Source organism: Lactuca saligna, chromosome 2 (assembly GCF_052625555.1).
Source record: "Lactuca saligna cultivar CGN05327 chromosome 2, ASM5262555v1, whole genome shotgun sequence".
Taxonomy (NCBI): Eukaryota; Viridiplantae; Streptophyta; class Magnoliopsida; order Asterales; family Asteraceae; genus Lactuca; species Lactuca saligna.
In genome coordinates this window covers 45,209,012-45,224,088 of record NC_136418.1, presented here as the reverse complement: position 1 = coordinate 45,224,088, position 15,077 = coordinate 45,209,012, and positions in this window count along the sequence as shown.

Genomic DNA, 15,077 nt, shown 5'->3' with positions numbered 1-15,077 from the left:
AGTCAAAGGCCACGCCTTTCTGGGTCAGGGTTGTAAGAGGCTTCGCTATTCGGGAGAAGTTCTGAATGAACCTGCGGTAGTAGCCAGCGAGACCTAGAAATTGATGAATTTCTGTAGGCGTCTTTGGCGCTGACCAGTTCTCAATGGCTTTTATTTTGGATGGGTCCACATGGATTCCTTCTTCGCTTACCACGTGTCCTAAGAATTCGAATCTTCGGATCCAAAATTCACACTTTGAGAACTTCGCATAAAGTTTCTCCTTTCGTAATGTCTCTAGAACTTGTCGCAGATGATCACCATGCTCTTTCTTACTTCGGGAGTAGATCAGGATGTCGTCAATGAAAACGATGACGAACTGATCTAAGTAAGGTCAGCATACTGTATTCATCACATCCATGAAGACTGCGGGCGCATGGGTCAATCCGAATGGCATCACCACGAACTCGTAGTGTCCGTAACGAGTTCGGAAGGCTGTCTTTGGCACATCCTCCTCGAGCACTCGTAACTGGTGGTATCCGGATCTCAGATCAATCTTGGAAAAATAGTTCGCCCCTTGCAGTTGGTCGAATAGATCGTCTATGCGTGGCAGAGGGTAACGATTCTTGATCGTCAATTTGTTGAGTTCTCTGTAGTCAATACACATACGGAATGATCCGTCTTTCTTCTTAACGAACAAGACCGGTGCTCCCCAAGGAGAGAAACTTGATCTTATAAAGCCCTTGCTGAGCAGTTCGTTAAGTTGACCAGATAGTTCTTGATCTTGGCTGGTGCTAAACGGTAGGGCGACTTGGCTACTGGGGTAGCTCCTGGGACTAAGTCGATGCTGAACTCGACTTGTCGTTGCGGAGGTAATCCGGGTAGTTCTTCTGGGAAAATGTTGGGGAAGTCGCTCACTACTGGGAGGTTCTTTAGTTCTTTCGTTTCTAGGTTCGTGTCGACGACGTGAGCAAGGAATGCGTGGTATTCTTTGCGCAGATATTTCTGTGCTTGAATACTAGATATAATGCGAAGACTCGCACTAGGTTTGTCGCCGTAGACTATAAGAGTTTCGTTAGACGGGAGGTTTAGACGGACTGCTTTCTCGTAGCACATGATGTCGGCGCGATGAAGACTTAACCAATCCATGCCGATAATAACGTCAAAACTTTTTATTGAGACCGGCATAAGGTCGATTGGGAATGAATGGTTATCTAAGGTTAGAAGACAACCTAAGTATATGCTATTAGTACTTTCAGTTTTCCCATTCGCCATTTCTACTGTGAATTGTTCATTAAGTGTGTGTGGTTGTTGCTTAAGCATGCGAGCAAATTTGTGGTTTACGAAGCTTCGCTCCGCTCCACTATCGAACAGAATGCATGCATAGGAGTTATCAAGGAGGAACGTACCAGTCACCATTGTCGGGTCAGCTACTGCTTCCCCGTGGCCTATTGCTAGTACCCTCCCTGCTCCTCCAGTATTCCTCGCCTTGGGGCAGTCCCTTTTAAAATGGCCTGTTTCGCCACATCCATAGCAAGTTGGGCTCGCGCCTGAGCCAGGAACTTGGGAGATCGGTTGTGCCGGGAACTTACAGAAACGGATGGTGTGTCCTTTTATGTTGCAGTTAGAACACTGCATTTCACGGCAGGCGCCGTTGTGGTGGAAGTTGCATTTGTTGCACTTCGGCAACCTTCCAGCATACTGCTTCCCCGGAGCAGTAACAGCAGTAGGGGATACCGCAACATGTACTGCCACGATTTGCTGTTTCTTTGAAGCTCGCTGCTTCTTCTTCTCATCCCAGAACTTCCGCTTGGTGCCAGCGGGTTTGGAGGGTTCTGGGATGGCTAGGGTGGTTGTGGTTGCAGGGGTCTTGACTCCATGGTCAATGAGTCTTTGTGCCAATCGCTTGGCACTGTCGAAGGTAGCGGGGTTGGATGCTAAGACATTCCCCTGGTACGGAGGCACTAGCCACCATATGTACCGTTCGATCTTTTTCCCTTCAGTGGGAACCATATTGGGGCAGAGGGCCACCAGTTCGCTAAATCGGGCAGTGTAAGCGATCACGTTGGTGCCCTTCATGGTCAGATTCCAGAGTTCATGTTCTAACTTCTGGACTTCGCCCCTCTGGCAGTATTCCTCAGTCATGAGGTCCTTCATCGTTGCCCAGCCCATGTCGTTAGCCACGACGAGAGTTAGGGCTTTGACGTGGCCGTTCCACCACGTTAGGGCTTTATCCTCAAAGGTGCATGCGACATATTTCACTTTGCACGCAGCAGGACATGAACAGATTTCGAAGACTGATTCAGTCTTCTCGAACCATTGCAAGAGAGCAATGACTCCGCCGGTGCCATAGAAAGGCTTCGGCTTGCAGTTTGTGAAATCCTTGTAAGAGCACTCTCTCGAGCGCACAGGGATTTCAATCGGAATAGATTCCACAGGGGTTCCACCTCTGCTGGCATCTGATGAGTGATACTGAGCCATGGCAGTTACCACTGCTGCAGCTACGGCAGCATTCAGGGCTACAGTATCGATGACCGGAGGCGGTGGAGGCGGTGGAGGTGCAGGATTATTCCTATTCCTGGGAGATTTGCGAGGAGGCATCTTTCAACTATAAGTTTATATAGATAAGAAAGATGGTAAGAATCAATTTGTAAGCAACGTGAGAGTGACCCAAGGACTAACTAACCATAGCCCAACTGTTTGAATGAGTGTTTGAAATCACAATAAGAAATATTAGTAGGAATACACAAGTGTACAGATTTTTCCCACAGATTAGATAGATTTCAATAGTACGGGTATTACTGATGTAATAAGTTCAAGGAAAATCGACCTAACAGTAGGTCTTACATCATACCATAAGGACAAGACTGACAGTCCTAGATTCCTAATTAGAGTATCGAAAGTTAGGAATATTTTACAGACAAGTGCTACTTAGAGCACATAAGTTCAAGGCTATCCCTAAATCAAAAGACAGAGATGTACTAGACATCATCTAATGGCGATGGGAATTCCTCGGGCGAGTCCTGAGGTCGGACACTTGGCGAAACACCTCTTGAAGGTGTCAATCCTGAGCCCTCTGACGAGCTCGAAGTTCCAAGACTTCAGCACGGGAGGCAGCCAGTTGTTGCTGCAGAGTTTCGTTGGTTCTCCGGGTCCGTTCCATGTCTTCTTCAAGACGGCGGATGCGGACTGTGTTGACACCTGAATTGGCATCAATCTCCATGACCCGGTCGATGGCTGCTCGACCTTGCTCGACATTATGAGCTATTCTGCGGATGATTACCGGCAGAGCTCTGTCAGCAGAGCCACCATCGCTAATGTTGTAAAAGGTTCGGTCCCCAAAGTATGGTAAGGGTTGACCCTGTTCATCACTCCAGCGGTTCAGGTTGTTTGCCCACATGGGTGTAGGACCTGGAAACGCTGGTGGAGGGTTGTTGTTCGGGGCTTGACCTATAAGCGGTAGGTTGTTGACTTCAGGCTCGGAGTCGGATCCATCGGAAAAGCCTTCTGCGAGGTGATCATCCAAAGGGATTGGATGCTCATCTTCGGGCTCTTCATCGATCCACCCAGCATTGCCCTCATTGGGAAAGTACGGGTCGCCATGATGGAATCCAGCCATTTAGATCTACGCGAGAAGAGAGGTATAAGAATATAGTATACGTGTAACTAATAGCACAAAATACTTCTATAGTATTTTAAGTTTAAGTTCTACTGATCTTCTTGTAGTATTGTTGGTAAGTTTTTAGACTTGTTAACATATCACAACCATTCTAGGGCATATGCTAATCACTCCTAGGACCAGCATAGTTGATCAGACTATGCCATTCCCAAGACTGACCATACATCCCCGAGCTCACTTGTGATATTTAACAATCATAATACTTTTGTTCTTGTCGTTGTGACACTGATTTTAGTATGAATGCAGACTAGTATACTTAATTAAATATTTTATTATTTAAAGTATAGACTCTTGGTCAGAGTGTTTTAATCCCATTTGGGTTTATAGATTAGTATATCTTTTATGGGTTGATATACTTGATTCACTATAAACAATGCTCTGATACCAATCTGTCACACCCCAAAACCAAGAACGGCGGAAACGTTCTGGGGCGGAGGACGTCATGTAGAGTATCACAACACAGTAAATGTAAATAAGCAAACAACATCATCCATTGCATTAAATATATAATTTTAATACAAGTGTGTTCTGTACAGATATAGACACCAAAAATAATGTATCACAAAATAATATGAGATGAGTCTTGAATGCACTCCATCTTCTCAAAAGCTGGCCTCGGTACCTGTCTACTGATGACCTAAGAATACAAGTTATTTTGAAAGAGTTTATCAGCATTAAGCTGGTGAGTTCATAAGTATTTTAGTGTCAATGTTTGTTGTCAAAACGTTTGAACCTGTCTCAATGTATAAGTTTGTAAAAGTTTGAATCTCTCAGAAAATCCTATATTTTCTATAAAAGTAACCTTCTACCAAGGCTAAACTGTTTTGTAAACTCGTCTGTTGTAAAAGTGTGTAATTACCCAAGTATAACTATCATTTGATAAAATATAGTTTGTACATTAATGCTTAAGTGAGATTATCACTAAAATATGTAATGGGTAAATCATTGTAGTACTGTAGTTTCGTATAATAAGAACTATTGTTGTACTAATTACTACTACCTTAAACCGGATTTATATTAAGGTATATTGTGATAAATTGCACCATGCTATCAACTGGTAACAACGACATAATGAATGGTCGTAATAAAAAGAAATGACGTTTGGCACCCGCAGACCTGCAGGTCCGGCTGTAGCTAGCAGCAAGGTGTAGGATAGTCAATCCAGTATAGATCTATACGTAAACTCACGCTCTCCCTCCAAGAGAATTCTGGCTAAAACTCGGGCCTTGACATTTAAGGCATGCTCCGACACAGTGGATCACAATTGTTACGTATTCATGTATATGTAATGTTTCTCGTTCTAGTATAGCTGTATATGTACTTGTTTCTAGTATAGCTGTATATGTACTTGTTTCTAGTATAGCTGTATATGTACTTGTTTCTAGTATAGCCGTATATGTACTTGTTTCTAGTATAGCTGTATATGTACTTGTTTCTAGTATAGCCGTATATGTACTTGTTTCTAGTATAGCTGTATATGTATGATCCTGTGTTACCCCGATGGTAACTAACTATTGATGTACTGATAAGTATGAATATGGAAGTACTTTTATGTCTATACATGTATATATGATATATAAGTAATATGGAAACGACCTTCGGATGGTCACCCGAAATCCCACCCGACCACATCCAAATCGAGAAAAAGGAAATAGGGCGGATGGCCTTCCTAAGCCCTTTAAACATTAGTTATATCTCTATACATATATGGGCATGCAATTGAATATATAAAAGCATAAATAAGTTTTCATAAGACATTTGAAGCATAAATGTAATTTCAAGAGAAGATCGACTTGATGTCGATCTATAAAACAATTTGAAGGCATAAGTTAATAAAACAGTTTAAGTATAAGAAGCATTTGTTTGAATCATCGTCTATAAATAGGTTTGGATAGTAAAAGAGTTTGTAAAACATTTCAAAGTAAAGCAGTTGATAAACAGTTTGAACAGTGGTAAAAATCGTTGTTTTCCTAGTTATTAATCACAGGTGATTAAATGCAATCACACGTGATTGATGCAATAACTATAAGTATTTGACTTGTATTCCCCCCCCCCCCCCATAAAGTATTTAAAACATTTAAAATCATTTCAAAGGTTGATTTAAGGGGTATGAACTCACTTGTGGTGAGCTGTTTGAATTGCAGTGTCGGATACCGTGCTAGGTGGCAAACGGAGACTTGTTTACATGCACGAGCCTAGTTATCATATAATAAGCATATATATAACTAATTAGACAAACAATAACTTAATAAATAAGTTAAGACACTTAGAAACATGTAAACACTTTTTATAAGTGTTTAAGGTCCAAATGGTTGCATCTAAGTTGCTACGGGACAAGGCAAAAGGGTTTGAAACATCAAATGGCCTTGCATAAGAGTTCACCACCCAACAAACCCCACCCTTTGGAGTTTACGGCCGTAAACTCATGGGTTTATGGCCGTGAACTCCTCACATGGTGGTTTTGGGTGTTTTAAAGTGTTATCTTGATCCTAGAACACTCCTAGCTTTGTTGGAATAACACATGAAGTAGTTTAAGGCCTTGGAATGCTCCATAGGGGAGTTTACGGCCAAAGGACCTTATCCCCTAGAGTTTACGGCCGTAAACTCCTATGGGGTGATGGCTTTTAATTGTTTTGAGGCCCTTGCATGTGTAGGATAGCTTCTATACTTTTATCTAAGGCTAATGGGGACAAGAGGCACACTTTTGTGCCTTCACTTGGAGTTTACGGCCCAAGATATGTTCCTTGGCCGTAAACTCCTTTTAAGGAGTGATTATGATGTGTTTTGCTCTCCATTCAAGTCCCATGTGTTCAAGGTAAATTGTCTTAAGGCCTAAGGTGTGTTTGGAATGCTTTTTACCCTAGAAAAAGGGGTTTACGGCCCAAGAGGGGTTCTTGGCCGTAAACTCCTATAAACTTGTGATTTTGATGGGTTTTTATGTCTAAAATAGGCACAAGCATTTGAGGGTAAAGTTCCTTAAGCATTAGGGGAAGTTTAGGGCACTAAATGCCCTTGAAAAGGGGTTTACGGCCCAAGGAAGTTCCTTGGCCGTAAACTCCAATTACTTGGGTTTCTTGGATGATTTCTAGCCTATAAAGATCATACACAAAGTCCTTGATAAGTTGCCTAACATGGGGATGGGTCTAGAAAGCATTAAGGCTCCATTTTGGAGTTTACTCCCCAAGAACGTTCTTGGGCGGTAAACTCCTGGATCTTGTAATCTAAACATGTAATTGATGTTAATAAGCATCTAACAAGTATTGAAACACATTTAGTAAAGTAGACTCACAATATGGGATGAAAACCTGAAGATCCATCAGAGAGAATATGGCTTTTCTGTATTTGGAATTGTGAATAATGAATTAATTTAATTCAGAAAACTAATTATAGTCCTGGAATATTTTGGCAGAAAATATTTTTATTCCTGATATTGGACTGTAACATTATGAAACTTGAAATGCTTAAATTTCACAAAACCAGGAGCATCCACTCTCCTGATATCTCCTTAAACATAAACCCTAATGTATACAAACTTGTTCGGAAAAGTATGAAAATCACTGAAACTGAACTAGCTTCTATTGAATAGATGATGTTCGTACAAATGGAAATTTCGGGTTGTCACACATAGTAATTCTCAGGTGCATTCCTAACTCTTGTGGAATGCCTCAGAGGTACAGATTCGTCACTTGGCTCAACAGGAGTCTCCTCCTCAAGTTGAGGGCTAGGGTTTGAAGTTCCTTCACCGCTTGACTCTTGAATTTCTTCAAGATCAATTTGCCTCCCACTGTCTCCTTGGCTTATAAACTCTCTCCCGAAAGACTCCTCTTCTTGCTACAAAGACCACATTATCACTAGGTCTGTAGAAGAGGTAACCAAAGGATCTTTGTGGGTAGCCGATGAAAATACACCTCTCGCTTCGGGGTTCTAGCTTGTCATGAGTCTCGCGCCTCACAAAAGCGTCGCAACCCCAAATCTTGATGTGGTCTAGGTTGGGTACTTTACCAGTCCACATCTCGTGAGGATTTTTGGCAACTTTCTTTGTAGGGACTAGATTAAGAATATGGGCGGCAGTCTCTAAGGCATACCCCCAGAATGAGATTGGTAGCGAAGCTCGACTCATCATGGAACAAACCATATCCAACAAGGTTCGATTATGCCTCTCAGCTACACCATTCAACTACGGTGTCCTGGGAGGTGTCAATTGTGAGACAATCCCACATTCCCTAAGATAGTCGAGGAACTCTAAACTAAGATACTCACCACCTCGATCGGATCGAAGAATCTTAATGTTCCTGCCCAATTGATTCTCGACTTCCTATTTAAATTCCTTAAACCTTTCGAAAGTCTCTAACTTATGCTTGATCAAGTAGACATATCCATATCTATTGTAATCATCAGTAAAAGTCAAATAATAATGATTAGCATCCCTTGTGGCATGTTTGAGTGGTCCACACACATCCGTGTGTACAAGGTCCAACAAACCTTCACCCCTCTCACAAGAACCTGTGAAGGGTGACTTTTTCATTTTCCCAAGTAAGCATGATTCGCAACTATCATCTGACTTTAGATCAAATGACTCCAAGACTCCATCCTTTTGGAGTTGGCCCATGCGTTTCTTGCTTATATGTCCAAGACGACAATGCCATAATGATTCTTTATCCAAGTTATTATTATTAACAGAATCAATACACAATACATTATTTCCTAAGTTATCAACCACAGATACTGTTTCATACACGCCATCACAAGGTAATGCTTTAAAATAAAGAACATTATTAAAGAAAGCATTAATCGAACCACCTTCATTATCAAATGAAAAGGTGAAACCTTGTTTATACAATGCATGAAAGGAAATAATATTTCTTTCCATTTCTGGTGAATAACAACACTTATTCAATTCTAAACTAAACCCACTACTTAGCGATAAATTATAAACTCCAATCTTGGTGACAGGTGAAGCTTTCCTGTTTCCCATGATCAAGTTTATTCTTCCTTGCTCCACATTCTCACTTCTTCTTAGTCCCTGTAAATCAGAACAGATATGAATACCACAACCGGTATCAAGGACCCAAGAATTAGAATGGGGTGAGTTATTAGATAAGATAGTGTAAATACCTGCATGGTTGGGTTTAACTTTTCCATCCTTCACATCTTGCTGGTACTTTGGGCAGTTCCGCTTCTAATGAGCCTTTTCATGGCAATAGAAGCATTCAGCCTCTTTCGGGTCAGAAGAAGGAGTGATGAAACCTTTCTTGGTTCCACTTGAAGAAGAGCCATCAAGGGTCCTAACCTTGGTACCCTTCGAAGAACTCTTTCTCTTCTTCCCTCGTCCTTTCCCGATTGCCAAGACAGGGGCGGAGTTGGTAGGAGTAGGAGTAGTAACAACCGACTTACCCTTAAGACCACTTTCCGTGGTCTTCAAGAGTCCTTGAAGTTTGCTGAGTGTGACCTCTTCCTTGTTCATGTGGTATGTCATGCGAAATTGATCATAACATGAAGGTAACGAGTGCAAAATGATATCTATTGCAAGCTCCTCAGGGAAGTTCACATTTAGCTTCAGCAAACGGTCCACAAATCTTTGCATTTTCTGCATGTGGCCCGTGATGGGTTCTCCATCGTTTATGCGAGTTGTTATCATGGAGGAGATGATTTCATACCTCTTTTGACGAGCACTTTGATGGTATCTTTCCATCAAGTCTTGGTGCATCTCGTAGGGGTAGAAATCTTCATAGGATTTTTGGAGATCCGCGGTCATAGTGGCCATCATGATGCATGCCACTTTGGTGGCATCCCTTTCATGTGCCCTAAACTCAGCGATCTCTTGAGGAGTAGCAACTGTCTCATCAATCACCTTAAGCTCCTTATCGAGGACATATTCCTTGTCCTCGTAGTGAGTAATCATTATGATGTTTCTGATCCATTCATTAAAGTTGGATCCATCAAAAGTGACTTTCTAACACAAGTTCATAAGAGAAAAGGAGCCATTAGGATTAGAGCCAGAAGCAGCGTTGTTTGCATACATCTAGTAAGAGATAAAGAAAGAATTAGTTTAGATATAGAGATAGTCCTTAATAAAACACCCAAATGTAATATTAAGGCTAGGACCCAATCACAATATATTATACTTAGAAGAGGCATGTCGTAATCTAAGTAATAACATATTTGAAAGGTAGGTGAATGACGATTCACCAATTTCCACCAAAGTCGAAATATTAAAATATTTAATTTGGTTCTTAGAAACTCCTAGATTCTTTTGAGATTCAATGAACTTTTCAAAGGCATGTTTCAATCTCGAGTGTGCCCTCCAAGTTTTGTGACTGGGATGTCGAGGATCACAAAACGAGGTGTGAAGTAACCATGTAAATTACTTGGTACCCTTAATAAATTACCCCTCAATTGATGTGCCGGTTAACCATACACGCTCCATCGATACTATGATAAATATTAAGTCACCCTTTACCTACCTTGTTAAGCCCAAGTTAGTGTGGCAGTTAACCACACACGCTCCACTAACGACTTAGACAAAGTGTAAAGTGTAATTTCATGGATTAGCACCTTATTCACATTTTTCCTAAAGTAACTAAGATTGGGAATTTAATAAAACATTTAGTTACTTTATAATATTCATCATACTTTTAATGAGAATTTATAAGTCCTTGTCTTACCCGTTCGGCTAACGACCCTCCACCAGTCAAGCAAGCGGTGGGTGAGAGTGGACACCCATTAAGTTGCCATTTTATAGGCAACAATCTTATACCCACCTTATAGATTGGCTTCGTGAATGAGGCATACTAGTGGGAAGACGACTTTAATCTTATACATACATACATATATATATATATACATACATATATATATATATATATATACATACATACATATATATATATATATATATATATATATATATTATTAACTTATAATATTATAAGTATAAGGGTTGAATTTTTAACTTTTAAAATTCTAAGGGTTGGAACTAAAGTTTTTTTAATATGACTTTACTTGTTCCAAAACTTGAGGGCAAGTTTTGTAAACTTTCAAAACTTTTCATTTCTTGTAACTTATGAGTTTAATAGAGTAATAAAAATGAAGACTCTTCATTTTTCTAACTCTTGTTTTCTTTTAATGGTTTTTAATTTAAGTGACTTTTGGTTCTCCATAACTTGAGGACAAGTTATGGACTCCATTAAAACGCATTATGATCAAGAATTAAACTACCACATAGGTTACAAATAATTCCTATGATCATCTAAACATCGTAAGATCAAGAACATGAATATGAACACTTTCATGAATAAAAAATTACACATAAAACTTTGTAATTTTGATAACAAGTTGTTGTAAATGGATTAGCAAAGACATTACACCATCTAAAACAAGTTTTCAAGTACCAAAACAGTTTAGGGTAATGTTTCTAGTCCATTTCCAGCAACTAAAGTCGAAAATATGCACTCTGTGGCTTCTACTTGCCGAGTGCATGAACCTACTCGTCGAGTAGGTTGAAGATACACATGAACTCGGCGAGTCCCCCCATGGACTCGGCGAGTTCATCTGGCAGACAGCAAGTTTTTTGACTTTTTTCAACTATTTTGCATCAAGTATCAAACAAACAAGCCTAGGCTCTGATACCACTGATGGGTTTTGAGCATTCTAACACTTCCTAAGTGTACATACAACCCTAATAAACCTTGGATCTATGTTTGTCTAAGATACATGCAAATAATTATTTTTCCAAGGTTCATATCCTAACTAACATGGCATGGGGAACTTGAATCAACTAAAGCTAGTAGAAATACTTACCTTGTAGTTGTAGTTGATTCCTTGGAGTTTTAGAGCCTAGCACCAATAGTATGGATGCCTCAAATGGAATCACAAATCACCACAAACTTGGAACTTTGAGAGAATAGTCACTACTATCTTGAAATCAGCCCTCACCTCAACAAGTGTCAACTAGTGTTCACTAGCCTGATTTTAAGAACCAAAGCCTCCTTTATATAGTGTGGTGGATTAGGGTTACATCCATGTAAACCCTAATACCAATGTCTCTTCATTTCCATGAGATCCATGGGTTAAAGCTCCATAAAGTGTCCATGGACTTTTCCAAGCAAGCCTAGCCCATTCCAAATAAGCCTTAGCCCACACTATATAAATATAGAAACCCATATTTAATTAGTAATATCTTTGATCTCTAAATTAATCCTAGATTAATTATAGATTAATACTAATTAAATAATATGATCTTATATTAATATATTAGAACTTATAATATATTAATAAATCATACCTTGTACTATTCTCAAAAGATTATCCATAAATTGTTCGGGTGAAGTGCAACCCAAATGGACCATGCCGGGTCGGGTCAAGTACATACCAAATATAGTTATGGACTTAGACACTATATCCAACAAATTCAACCCGCTCCCAAACCCCAAGCATTTCAAACTGATTCAACTCCTCATGCATAGCATCCACCCAGCTGGGCTCATTCAAATCCATTTCAACATTCCTTGGCTCTATTTGAGGTATGAAGCAAGAGTAGAGATATGTATTTACATCTCCACTCCGACTCTGCATTTGAACATCATCGCCAAACTGACTAATGACGTTTTCGATCGGGTGATCGCATCTGTTGAATGATTGATATTGCCATATTTATACATATTTTTAGGCAATATTTAAGTACATTTTTATATATATATATATTGGTCATTTGAATAGAATAATGGTACTTATAAGGTAAAAATTATATTTTGCAGCCAAAAAGAAAACAATTTGAAGAAAAGGGACTAGAAGCGTTAACGGATGGAACTTTGGAGGTTGAAGGCTTGAAAGACAAGAAAAACACTCAAAAAAGACATACTCGCGATGTGAACAGTTGATGGTTCACGACGTGAGTGGAAAGAGTTAAAAGATAAGCATTCGGATGAAGGAATCCTTGACGATCACGATTACCTCAAGTTCACGACGTGAGTTTTAAATTCTCATGACGTGAACAGTGATTTTTGAGAAAATATATATACCCTTCTCCATTACGATTGGGGAGACTTTTGGCTGGCTTAGAAGGATTCCTGGAGACGAAATTCAGAGGAAAATAAGACCTGGAAGCTGGTTTTAACAGCAAGGAAGAAGAAGTTCATAATTTGGTTTATAGATTGGTACACTTTACTTGTTGGTGATATGCTTGTGTTGATTGATTTTACCTAGCATGCTTTAGTTAATGATTTGATTGCTTAAAATTTTTGTTTTGTGTAGTTAGTGAACACAAATCTGCGTGAATCTAAATACCTAATAACATAATGAACACTAGTTTATTAGATCTAAGATCAAAACCAATCTTAGATAAGTAATTGAATCATTGAATTAAGCTATGTTAGAGAACTCATATTATCACTGTAATTGTGTTTTAATTAATGAATCTTTCATTGCTCCAATCTTATTTAATAATTGATTATGTGTTAGCTATTGTGTGACCACACATAGATTTACATGAATTGATTAATAATTAGTATATTTAGAACTAAATTGCTAATACTTCTTTAATTGATAACCAACAGTAATAGTTCTAGCTAATGTATAACCATTGAGTGAAAGCGGATTCGAACTAACAGAAGTGTTTTGTTTATTGATTGAGTTTTTGTTATAGAATTAAGTTAGTCTGATCTTGCAAAATTAGATTAAAAAACCCCTTTTTAGCTTATTAATAGTTAGATTAATTTAGTAGTGAACAGATTAATTAATAACACCGTTCCCTGTGACCGACACCCGACTTACCTAAGCCATACTGCAATCTGACTAGGTACACTGCCTAAAAGTGCATAGTTAGTCTAAGTTTGTTAGGTTATAAATTATAAAATTAGTGGGTACTTCCGTGCACATCATGTTTTTGACGCCGTTGCCGGGGAACGACTTAGTTTATTATTTATTTATTGGGATAATGTTATAAAAACCCTTATGTTTTTCAGCAATTTGTGGTTTTACCCATTGACAGAAATTTTGTTCATTTATACCGCAAATTTGTAAAAAAATCGTTTTTGCCCTTTTTACAAGTTAAGCCGGTAACCTGTATAGCTGGCAAGTCAGCTGGATGATTAGTTGGACGGGCTCGGTGACGTGGCAGAGAGTTGTTGTATTACAATATTATAAAATTTATAAGGAAAATCGAGGTAACAAGTTTCGAACCCACCACCTCCAACTCATAAAGCAAGGAACATACCACTAAACTACATAGCTTTTTGTGTTTTATATCTCGAAAATATAGTATTTATCGTATACGACTGAAACAATTTAAAATTCAATAGTAATAATAATAATAATAATAGTAATTATTGTTATTATTATAATTATTATTATTATTTTATTTTTTATAAGTGTATGTATACATTTTAAATTACGTTTTTAAAGGTATAAATATTTTTATAAATTAAAAAAATATGTTTTTAAAGGTTAAAATACATTTTTAAAGGTATTTATACATTTAAAAACGTATGTACGTCTATAAAAATAAAAACGTAGTTTTATGACGAAATATGCATTTGTAGACTTAGAACATATTTTTTTTAATATACAAATACCTTTCAAATTGTATTTCTTCTTTAAAATTACAAAAAAAATACATATTTGTATTAATAATACAAAAAAACCATATTTATATGGAAAACAGAAGAAAAAATGCATATTATTACCGAATATGTAATTTTATGTTTTTGGAAGTTTAAAAGATATGTACCTATATACTACATACTTTCAAAATCGTAAAACGTATATTTATATATATTTAAAAATATGTTTTTAGTGTGAGAATAAACGAACTATGCTTTAAAAAAATGTATGTTTTTAAGTCTATAAATACGATTTCGATGTATTTGTATTAATAATACAAAATACCATATTTATATTGAAAACAGAAGAAAAAATCCATATTATTACTGAATATGTTATTTTATGTTTTTGAACTTTAAAAGATCATAGTTATATACTATACACTTTCAAAATCGGAAAACATATATTTATATATTTAAAAATATGTTTCTAAGCATTAAAATATTTTAATCGAATACATTTTAAAAAAAAATGTACGTTTTTAAGTCTATATATACGATTTCAATGTAAAAATATATAGACTTAAAAAATTATATTTTTTAAAGCGAACGGCTAAAAACATATTTTTAAACATATAAATATAATTAAAATTATATGTATACACTTGTAAAAAAATAAAATAATAATTCTTATTCTTGTATATAAATTTTTTCGGTAATATACATTATATATAATATTTTAAGTTTGAAATACCCAAATAGCTCCTAAGCTCAGTGTTATGCGTGTTGGTGTTTGTGTAGGAGGTGCAGGGTTCGAATCCCTCCCACTTCATTCTTCCTAAAAGCTTCAAATTTTTATTTTAATTGAATAAAACAATATGCGC